A 10,029-nucleotide genomic window follows, 5' to 3' on the forward strand; every position below is an offset into this window, starting at 1 on the left:
TGTGTCCCCCGAGGCGGCTGCACGGCTGGAGAGCTGCAGGCATTAGCACACACTGCTCCGACTCCGGGTGTGTGGGTCTACGCGTGTGGGCGTGTGTTTCAACTTCAGTATGTTGCTCCAGGTATAAACCAAGTATGGAGTTTATTCAATTTGTCTTTTTTATTTGGCTCTGCCTCCCTCTCTCTTTCTTCTCTCTCTCCTGGCCCAATTCTCCCCTGCTCTGAATACATGTATGACAGCCTCTCGGAGCCTCGCACACCTTCAGACAACAGCACAGCAGAGGAACGCTTCAATTGCCCAGGAGGCGGCAAATTAAACAAGGCTGTGAAGGAGAAATTCCTCCCTCTCCCTTTTCATTTGAATTTGTGATTGCTTGCTGCGGTGTTGCTGTCTGCCGCTACACATTGGGAAGCATGAAATGAGAAGCGCTTTAGTGTTTATTGAGACTCACGCGGTGTTGAGCGGACAGGATACAGTGAAATCTCATTTTCATTCATACCTGCCAGAGCTCATTCAAAACAATGCACCTGGGAGCTCTGCTACACTGGACAGAGAATCACCCCAAAGGAGAGAAAAAAAAAAAGAACAGTTTGGAAAATTACTGCTGTTATCCCTGCCGCCACTTTCTCCCTCTCTGCCCATCTGCCTGCCTGTCTTCACCTCTCTTATCATTTCCCCTCTCATAGTCTGTGTTCACTAGTTATCACACATCATCCACTAATCGAGAGAGGGGGGCCTGTTCTGTCAACAACCCCACAAATCTAAAAAAGATCTTATCCGCCTTCACCACATGTCTGCAAATATTTTGTTCCCATAAATGATTCATGCGTCTTTGCATCTGATGGCGGAATTCATATCCTTGTTTACTTGTTCTCCCCACTTTAAATGTGATGTGGCTTTTTAAATAAAGCTGCAATTACCAGTGCACAGAATAGCCAGGGAGGAAATAGCACAAATGTCACCACACTCGACTGAGCTAAACTGGCTAAACGATGACAAGCGCTCTCCCTGTCAGATAAACAGACTAACAGGCATCAGGGCTTAACGTACACTTCACGATCCTCATTAGGAGAGGCTAATGCGAATGTTCGGCTCAGCAAATTGGCAAGACATCAAAGCCTCTTGTGATATAGGAAGTGGGGTAAGGGTAGAGGATCATAAACCCTCAAGGCCATATAACGTGACAGACTTTTTATTTTATTTTTTCCCGACATCAAAGAGTGTGTACATCTGAGGGTCATATATTTTTCTACATCATCATCAGGAGATGAAAGATCATACATTCTTTTGATTCTTATTGACACTTTGCTTCAACAAGATACTTGAGAGTTGTGTTCGCTGCAAATTTTAAAGGTCACATGGGTCACTGCCCTTTAAAGTGTGAAGAATAGCTCTTTTTTTCTTAAAGTTATCCTTGAGCTTTTATTTCCTGCAACACTCCTTTGTCAGTTTTACATTTTTTAGTTTTTCCTCATCCTGTCCTATAGCTGCAGCTGCCCCCTCCCCCCTCCTCTGTCTCCTTTCTCCTCTGCACTCCCCCCTGTGCTAATTTGTGTGTCGGCTAATGACACATTCATCCTCGGTCACCTTCAGTCCGTGGCCTCTCAAAGCAGTTCTTGACAAATTCTCTTTCTCTGCAGAGGCTGCCAGTGTCAAAACATCAGAGGCTAGAGTGGCAGTGTAAATACCAACAACTGATGCTTACTTGAGGATAATCACCACTGCTGCTGGCCTGCTCCTGGCACTCAGCGCCCCGCTCTGCCTCTCTCTTTGATTTGCAGGGGAGGGCTTGTCTTATCTGTGTGCATGCAAGCTTGCATCTATGTGTGATTAATCTACACTGAGCGAAAGGTAGGGTGCAATCAGTGATCCATTTGTGAATAGTAAGGGGCTCTGTGACCATGAAGGGGAAATGGGAAATGGGAAATGGCGTGTCCAGTGTTTTGGCAGGGTAATGGAGCCTAAGAAGTCATTTAGGACCAGCTCTGCCCTGTCACATGCCTGTCACACCGCTGGCTCGGCGGTGTCAGATCTGATGTGCGTCTGGGTGAGCGCAGTGCGGTACGCTGGCATCTCCCATAGCCCCGCGTCAGTCAAAGACAACACACATTGCAATCAAAACACACACAGACATACACACACACACACGTGGCCACATTGCATCACAGAGAAGCCACAGCATCCCCGTCAAGCTATCAAATCTGTCCCCGCCAGATAAACATCCTCTCGACACTGTGACATTTTCCCCAACGCAAGCTGAGTGTGAAGGCTGCAACCCTGCACGGCTGCGTGCGTGCGTGTTCCACTGCGTGTGTTTATGTGTGTGCATGTCTGTCTGAGTGTTTTATTTATGCATGCAGAAATAACAGGCCTTTTATATAAAGAGCAAAATTAATGTACGACCCTGCTGTACTGGGTAATAAATCACCCCTCGTGAAGGATGAGCCTTTTTTTTTTTTTTCTTTTTTTCAGCTCCCCACCCTCAAATGTTACCATAAGCATTTTGTGTTGTGTCGAGATAAATGATTGTGAGATTTATGCAAAGAGAATTAGATAATGCCAAGTGTTTCTGGCATGATCATGTCAAACTCTCCTGTTTTTGATCAACGGGAAAAGAGCAGCAAGTTGACTTCATTTGACTTGACGTGTACTTTTAACTCCCTGTCAAGTTGAATCCAATTATTTGATATTTGTCCTTTTTTATGATTTATGAACTGCAATATTTGTCTTGCTGATGCACCTCGGACCGAACATTACAGTATCTAATGGCTATGGCAGCAAACAGTTTCCTCCTGTCCCCAGTAGTATAATGTCAGAAAGTTTTATTAAATGAAATAATTTGGATGTAACCACTAATTTAAAGCCAATTTATTACTTCTTATCTCTCATAATTTTACCCAGACGCCAACCCAATCATTTCAGACTCAGAGAACTTTAGCCCAGCAGCGTATGTCTCTGTCAGACCACCTCCAAAGGTTTCACTTTCACTCTCCAAAGTCCTCCCACTTCCCTTTGCTCCATTTGTCCTCCTCCTCCCTTTCCACACCCTGTGCGAGGTTGAATTAATGTTTGACTGTGGGAGACTTGTAGATGGCAAATGTTCACATTCATTATGCATGACTTCCATGTTGCTGTTAATTTCTTGGAGCCAGCCAAGTCGAGGAAATGATTTTGTACATTATGTTTGTTTAATGAAATTGTCACACTAATGGAAGAGAGGGTGAATAAGATGGAGATGTCTGTTTCTGTTTGTCGTTTTTATGACCTTTTTTTTTTTTTTTTTATTGCAACCAGTTTTCACATCATCACCCTCACCCGGTATTTATGGACCGTTGCAATAGTCAAGGAGTTCAGCAAGACAGTGGGATTCTGTTAGATTCCTGAAATTATTCATCGGCTCACAGATGGTGGTGCCCTCAGCATGTTCTCATTCATTTCTATCAATATTGAATGTGCATGTGTGTAGGTCCAGACACACCTTTTTTTGTAAATTTGTGTATGTTGTAAGTGTGCACCAGTGTAAGTATGCGCACACACTCAAGGTCTGCATGTGTTTTGAGCACTGAGGATTTGTCTGTGGTGGTCTGTGAATAATTTAGCTGTGTGTAAGCCTTATCTGGCCACAGATCTCTCAAGCAAACATGATTTGTCTTACCCCTAACTGCACCTGAGACCAGGAAGTCCAAATCTACAATCCTAATCACAGATCCATTTTTCTTCACCTCAAATAAGACGACGTCACATCAATATAAACAGATCAAAATCTAATCAGTTACTTATTAGATATTAGCCTACTCCTTGAAAATTCATTCAACTTATTACTTAACAGCAAAAGTTAATAAGCTCTTATTGCTCATCCTCCATCTAATTACTCCATCTATTTAAATAACTAACTCCAAAGACAGCCACACTTTTATGGGGGCTGGGGGGACAGACCCCATAGACCACATATGAAGAGAGAAACTGACACCTACCCTCCATCAACTGGTGGGGAAGACAGCAAACAAGTTGATCTCCAAATTGTTGAAGTAATTACTGGGATTAGTAACAGTAATGTTAAAAAACAATATGGTATGTCTATTCGCACCTGTGTGGAAAATAATCACACAGCAGTTATTCAGCTATTTACACCCACATAAAACACCCACAGGCTTCCTCAGAGCCTTGTTTTTTTTCAGAATACAGGACGGTGTAAACTGTTGCAATGTGCCGTGCACCAGGTGGTGCCTTAAGCGCCTCCTGCCATCAAGCACATATTAAACACAATAGTGGAAAGCGAAAGAGTAGTTCATGGTGGATGAACAAGTCAAGCATGACTTTTCACCAAGAGACTCAGGTTCCACTCCAGTATGAAATCAAAAGTTCTCTGCCGTGCTATACACACCCAGGTGTAATTGCCACATTGGCTATTCATACTGGGTGCAAATGCTGTGGTTGGCTACTGACACCTGGGTGCTTGTCTCTGCCATGCTATATACACCCGGGTAAAAATAAGCAGATTGGCTATGCACCCTGGGTGTAAATAGCATTGTTGGCTATGGACACCTGGGTGCAAATAGCATCTAACAAAAGGATAAAAATAAACTAATCACAGGATTTTGAATTGTGACTAATGAACAACTTTAAAATTTTGTGTCACATTGTACAACTTGAGCATTGATATTTCATTTGTGCCTAGCATACAATAGGAAAAAGGCACACTTCAATAAATCAATGTCCATATTTTTTTAATAGTCAGCAGAGAGACATTTTTTTGTATCAGCATGGTTATAAAAGTCTGTGAAGATTCTTGAAATACCTTCCCAACAGTGGCAAGTGTTATTAAATGACCTTTTGGGTTTTCAAATTAAATATCAAATCAAATATTAACAGCTATTTAGTTTTAGAAACTTCAATAAAATGTCACTGTAATACTTGAGACACAAACTGGGAATGCTTCTCTTTAAGGCTCAATGAAATCATTGAAGTTTAAATAATGCACAGTGACTCATTATTTTTTTCAGATATGTGAAAATAAAGGTAGATGATATCCTTGTCTGGCTAAAGAAACCCTGTAAATGCAAATGTCTGGGAGATTATTTTGGTTATTGTCACAGTAAAGAAATGTTCCTGCATTGTATGGAGGGAAAAGCTCCCTGAAACAACCATTATCCTTCATATGCTTCTTCCATTTACCTTTCACATATCAGCTTTAATCCTTTTGTCCACAGAACCTTTTGTGCAAATACCTAAGAGTATGCACATGTGAACAGTTTGTGTGTGTGTGTGTGTGTGTGTGTGTGTTTATTGCAATGGTGCTGATGTTGCCTCTAACCCAAAATCCATCACTGAGTCCAGCCATGCGATTACAGCCTGCCATGGGAAACGCTGACTACTGCTGCTACTCTATTAGGCAAAGTGCTTGTGTGTGTGTGTGTGTGTGTGTGTGTGTGTGTGTGTGTGTGTGGTTTTGTGAGTATGAGAGAGAGAGAGAGAGAGAGAGAGAGAACGGGTATTATCCCAGACCAGGTGCTAAGTGCTTCTCAGTACCCTCTTTTCAGTCCACGACTGTTTTCTCACATGTCGCACCTTCCCCTCGCCACTCCAGGGCTGTGAATCAGCCCGTCCTGCAGAAGAGTGAGATTACCATATGCTGCATTGCAACGGATTGATTTCTACCCTGCCACTTTCCATCTTCTTTGACCCTCATCCATTTGGTGGCTCCTGTTTTGGCTTTGTTGATAAATACTTTGTCCGAAAGTCTTAACCCACTGTAGATTTTTTTAAAACATCTGCTACAACAGATATGTGGAATTGTCTGTGTAGTTTGTGCACGGTTGTGTGTGTGTGTGGGTGTGTGTGTGCATATATATATATATATATATTGCATACCACATGTGTGTATGTTTATGTGGTGTCATTGAAGGAGGCCAGGCGGGCTGTGAAATAGGGATTGATGTGTCCATTTGGAGACAGGTGTTTAGAGTGTGACTGAGGGCTGCGGCGGCGTCACTCCGCCTCGGTCGGCTGCTTCTGTCGGCGCGGCTCCACCACTGGCCTTGATTACTTGTTGTTATTGGAGTGTGAAATCTGAATATGCTTTTTCATCACTCAAAGTTTGGCTTGTGTTGGCGGAAGGGGGCGCGTGAGCAACAGCAAAATGTTTGGTTTAGTGATGTGTAGTTGGTCTGAATTTCTGTTCTTAGTGATTCATTGGTGGGAATTTTTTTCTTTTTAAGTAAATAATTTTATTGAAATCAAAAAAAGCATTCAGAAGTAACACCTTACTGCAAGTTATATTCCGTATTTTTAACCATGTTAGCGGTGTGGCTCTAAGAGTGGCAGTCTGTCAGTCAGTCAACCTCCATATTCCAGACTGAAATGTTGATCCACTGCCAAAACATTTTCTACAGACATTCATGGTCCCTAGAGGATGAATCCTTATGACTTTGGTGATCCTCTGACCTTTTCTGTAGCACCACCATGAGGTTGATATTTTTTGTGAAATATTTGAGCAACTATGGGATGGAATGACACAAATTTTTTACATTATTAGTTCCCAGATGATTTCCTTTTGCACCACCATGAGGTTGACATTTGTGGTTTTAAGTGAAATGTCTCAACAGCTACTGGATGGATCGCCATGAGATTTAGTAAAGACATTCTAGTCCCCCTCAAGATGAACTGTACCAACTTTGGTAATTCTTTAACTTTTCATTTAGGGCTTTCATCAAGTCTAAATTTCAATTTGATTACTTTGGTTTATCACTTGAAAAACTAATGTCATTCCCGTCATCCATGTTTAGTGCATAAGCAGATGTTGGTACACATCATGTTACCATTGTCACTGTGAGCATTTTATCATGCTGATGTCAGCATTTAGCAGGAAGCACTGCTGTGCCTAAGGGCCGGGGTGTACTCATTCAAAAGTAATTGTAACAATTGTCAGACCACACCTGAAATCAAAATTCTCATGAGGGTAACAGCATAGCAACATTTTTTGTCTCTTGTGGATGACTTAAGTCATTGTACTCACATGTAGCACACTGTGTGCACAGTACACATGGTATGTGAATATTGACAGGGTAGCGTTCTCCCAAATCAAACACTGTCATCATGCACTCACCGGAAATGACATCGCCACATGACACCATGATTGTCGCCCACCTGCCGACTGCTTCGATCACTTGACTTTAAAAAGAATGTTTTACTTTCCTGCCCCCTGTGTCCTGGAACATAAACATTAGGCAGCCATCTGTGCCATCGATGTGTCCTGCCTCCTTGGTCGTCATTGGTGGTCCCTCCCCGTCAGCGACGTAGCCAAGATGCGTTAAGGGTAAGAAGTGCCCATCGATTTACACATTTTACAACATTTTGCCCGCTCTGAGTGCACCATCCAGGTACTTATAGTGCACTGCATGTTGCCGGACTTGTTGATGTGAACACAGTTATCTACTGAAAATAACAAATGCATGGACGTGTGCAAAATGAGGCACAGCCACTCATAGTCTTGCACTTGGTTGTTCACACAAAATGCGATGATAGTCGTGTCTAGAATGAAAAAAACAGGGAGAAGTATCAACCCAGGGTCCATTTTCATCTCTGCGTATAGCTGACATATCATGGCATGAAGTGGGTGTCACGGTCCGATTGTCAGTTTCATGCAGACAGTCCCCGTTACAGGTGAGGGGGGTTGTTTCTGAAGCTATTTGACATCACACTTGTTGTAGAGCCTCACAGAGCCGCTAGCATGGCTATAGACTCTTAGTCTTATTTAAAAATATTTTATTTTAACCAAAGCATTTACCAACGTTCAAACTTAAAGCTATATTTGCAATTGATTTAAAAAAAAAAAATTTTTATGAGTTTATTTTTCTTTCCACTTGTGTCAGTTGGCATTTGCCATACCAATCTGTAAGTATATCCATGGGTTAAGACTTCCTCTAAATGACCTCATGCTGTAAGATGACAGCCAGACAGCTGAGCGTTTAAATAGCTGGAGTGTGTTATAAAAAGACAGAGAGCACCTGGTAAAAGTCTATTAATCTTCAGGTGCTTGGAGGAGACATTCGTTATCAGAGCTTGGGAATTAAACATGAGCATGAATTCTTCAGAGGTGCAATATAAAAGAGTTGGATAATTTTAGAAGGGATCACTCCACCTGTAATTTTAGCTCCCCTCAAAGGCCTCTCTGTCTCTGCCGTTTAGAACTAATCCCTTTTGGAATTTGAAAGCTGTGTTCTCCAATATGTATTCACAAAGTGGATTAAAGAGACTCAATAGTTCAGGTTTTGTTTTTCATGTGATTAAGTGAAACCTGTGAGAGTGATTAGATTTTCCAGCAAAGTGAAGAACGTGAAAGAGTAAAAAACCATGTAAACACTTGCTATTATGCCAGCAGCAATTGCAGAAGGAGCCGGTTTTGACTATGAAATGACAAATATTTGGCAGCGTGATCACTGTGGCTGATCTTGAAACAGGTTGCAAAACAAATGTCTGTTAATTACACTAAATCTGGCTATCATTGTGTCAGTAAGTGAAACCTGGTGGTGTGTGCTTTTATGCAGCAGGTGTGTTTGTGGGAGGGGGATTTCACAGCGATGTTTACAGCATTTTGTGGCGCCTGTGATATCGCAGCACAGAGTGATTGATTATTCTGACCATGGCAACGCCAGCTTTACACAGATTAGCCTTTGACCTCATGGGTGAGAGATCACATCAACTGCTGAGAGGATGATAGGTGGGAAACGGGATGGTCTTAATTTACTGTCCCATTATCACAGCCCTGTCAGGAAGGGCTGGAGGGAATGAGAGGGAGAGTGAAAAAAGGGGGGTAGAGAGAGAGAGAGAGAGCAAAACAGAGACAAACAGAGAGGAGCGAGGGATTAATCAACAAGGAAGGCGGATGAGAGAGAGCAAAGCGGCCAAAAATCGTTGAGAAGCAGGAGCCAAAATTACGCCCTAATTCTGATGTTTATTTTATCTGAGGTGGCAGGTGTGCTGGGTCCACAACCTTGCCGTGCTTCTCTGGCCCGTTCCCGCTGGCTGTGTGGCTTGCCTAGAGATAAGCTTGTAATGAAGCCGGTTTGGAATAACACAGACCACCAAAGGAAGCCTTCGGTCAGACAGCCAGACCCGACTGTTGCCTCCGTCCCCCCTCCCTCGGCTACCCTTTGTCTCACTACATAAATTTGCTCCTTCATCCCTGTCCCGCTGGCTCTGTTTGTTTGGGGACTATCGATGAGGAAAAATAAGTTGCACTGATCCCCAGTGGGTAGTCGAGCTACTGGAAGCCCTGCGCTTGTCTTATCGCACAGACCGCTTCAAGCAGGAAAGTTAAAGCCGGGAAGCTAAATGCAGACTTTCTAGAGCTAAATGATCAAGTATGACATCAGTTTGCTTTACATCATCACAGGCTTAAAGAGGACGTTCAGGATCACTACATGTCATTCATTTCCTTGAGGAACATTTATCAAGTATGTTTGAAGAGGGTGATTTAATCAGCAGAGATCTAATTAGCAGCAGCCTAATGAGCAGAGGTGTCGTCTGGATTTCAGTTTCTCCGTGGTTGGTGTCATCATAAATGTTTTTCACCACTAGTGTCTTCTTTTTGACAAAAAAACTGACGAGCACATAATACAGCATCTTTATACCTCTATATGTAACTTGCTAAGAATTGCTGGATGCTTAAATCTCACCCATAACTACTTTATGTGCCTTGAATGGTAAAGATTTCACTTTGTATTCGTGTAAATTAGTCTTTTACCCTCCTTTACTGATTACAAACGATTATTAATGTTATCTTGCATTAGAACCTGAACTTTTTGAAGCCTGCGATCTCATTTTTCAGGCCCAAAAATTTCGATAACCAGGAAATTTTAGACATGTCACATCGTTGGATTCAAACATGAATGATTTTATTATTGTTTTCAAGGGAATGGTGTGAGATCAAAGTAGATCATAGTGAAATTATAGCTTCAAACTTGACAGTTCATTCTAGTCGACAAGATGACAAAAATAGTCTCAGCTCACCGTCCACTCACTCACTTG

Source organism: Trachinotus anak, unplaced genomic scaffold (assembly GCF_046630095.1).
Source record: "Trachinotus anak isolate AG129_WGS33_773 ecotype Australia unplaced genomic scaffold, CSIRO_AGI_Tana_v1 ptg000021l, whole genome shotgun sequence".
In the NCBI taxonomy this organism is placed as follows: Eukaryota; Metazoa; Chordata; class Actinopteri; order Carangiformes; family Carangidae; genus Trachinotus; species Trachinotus anak.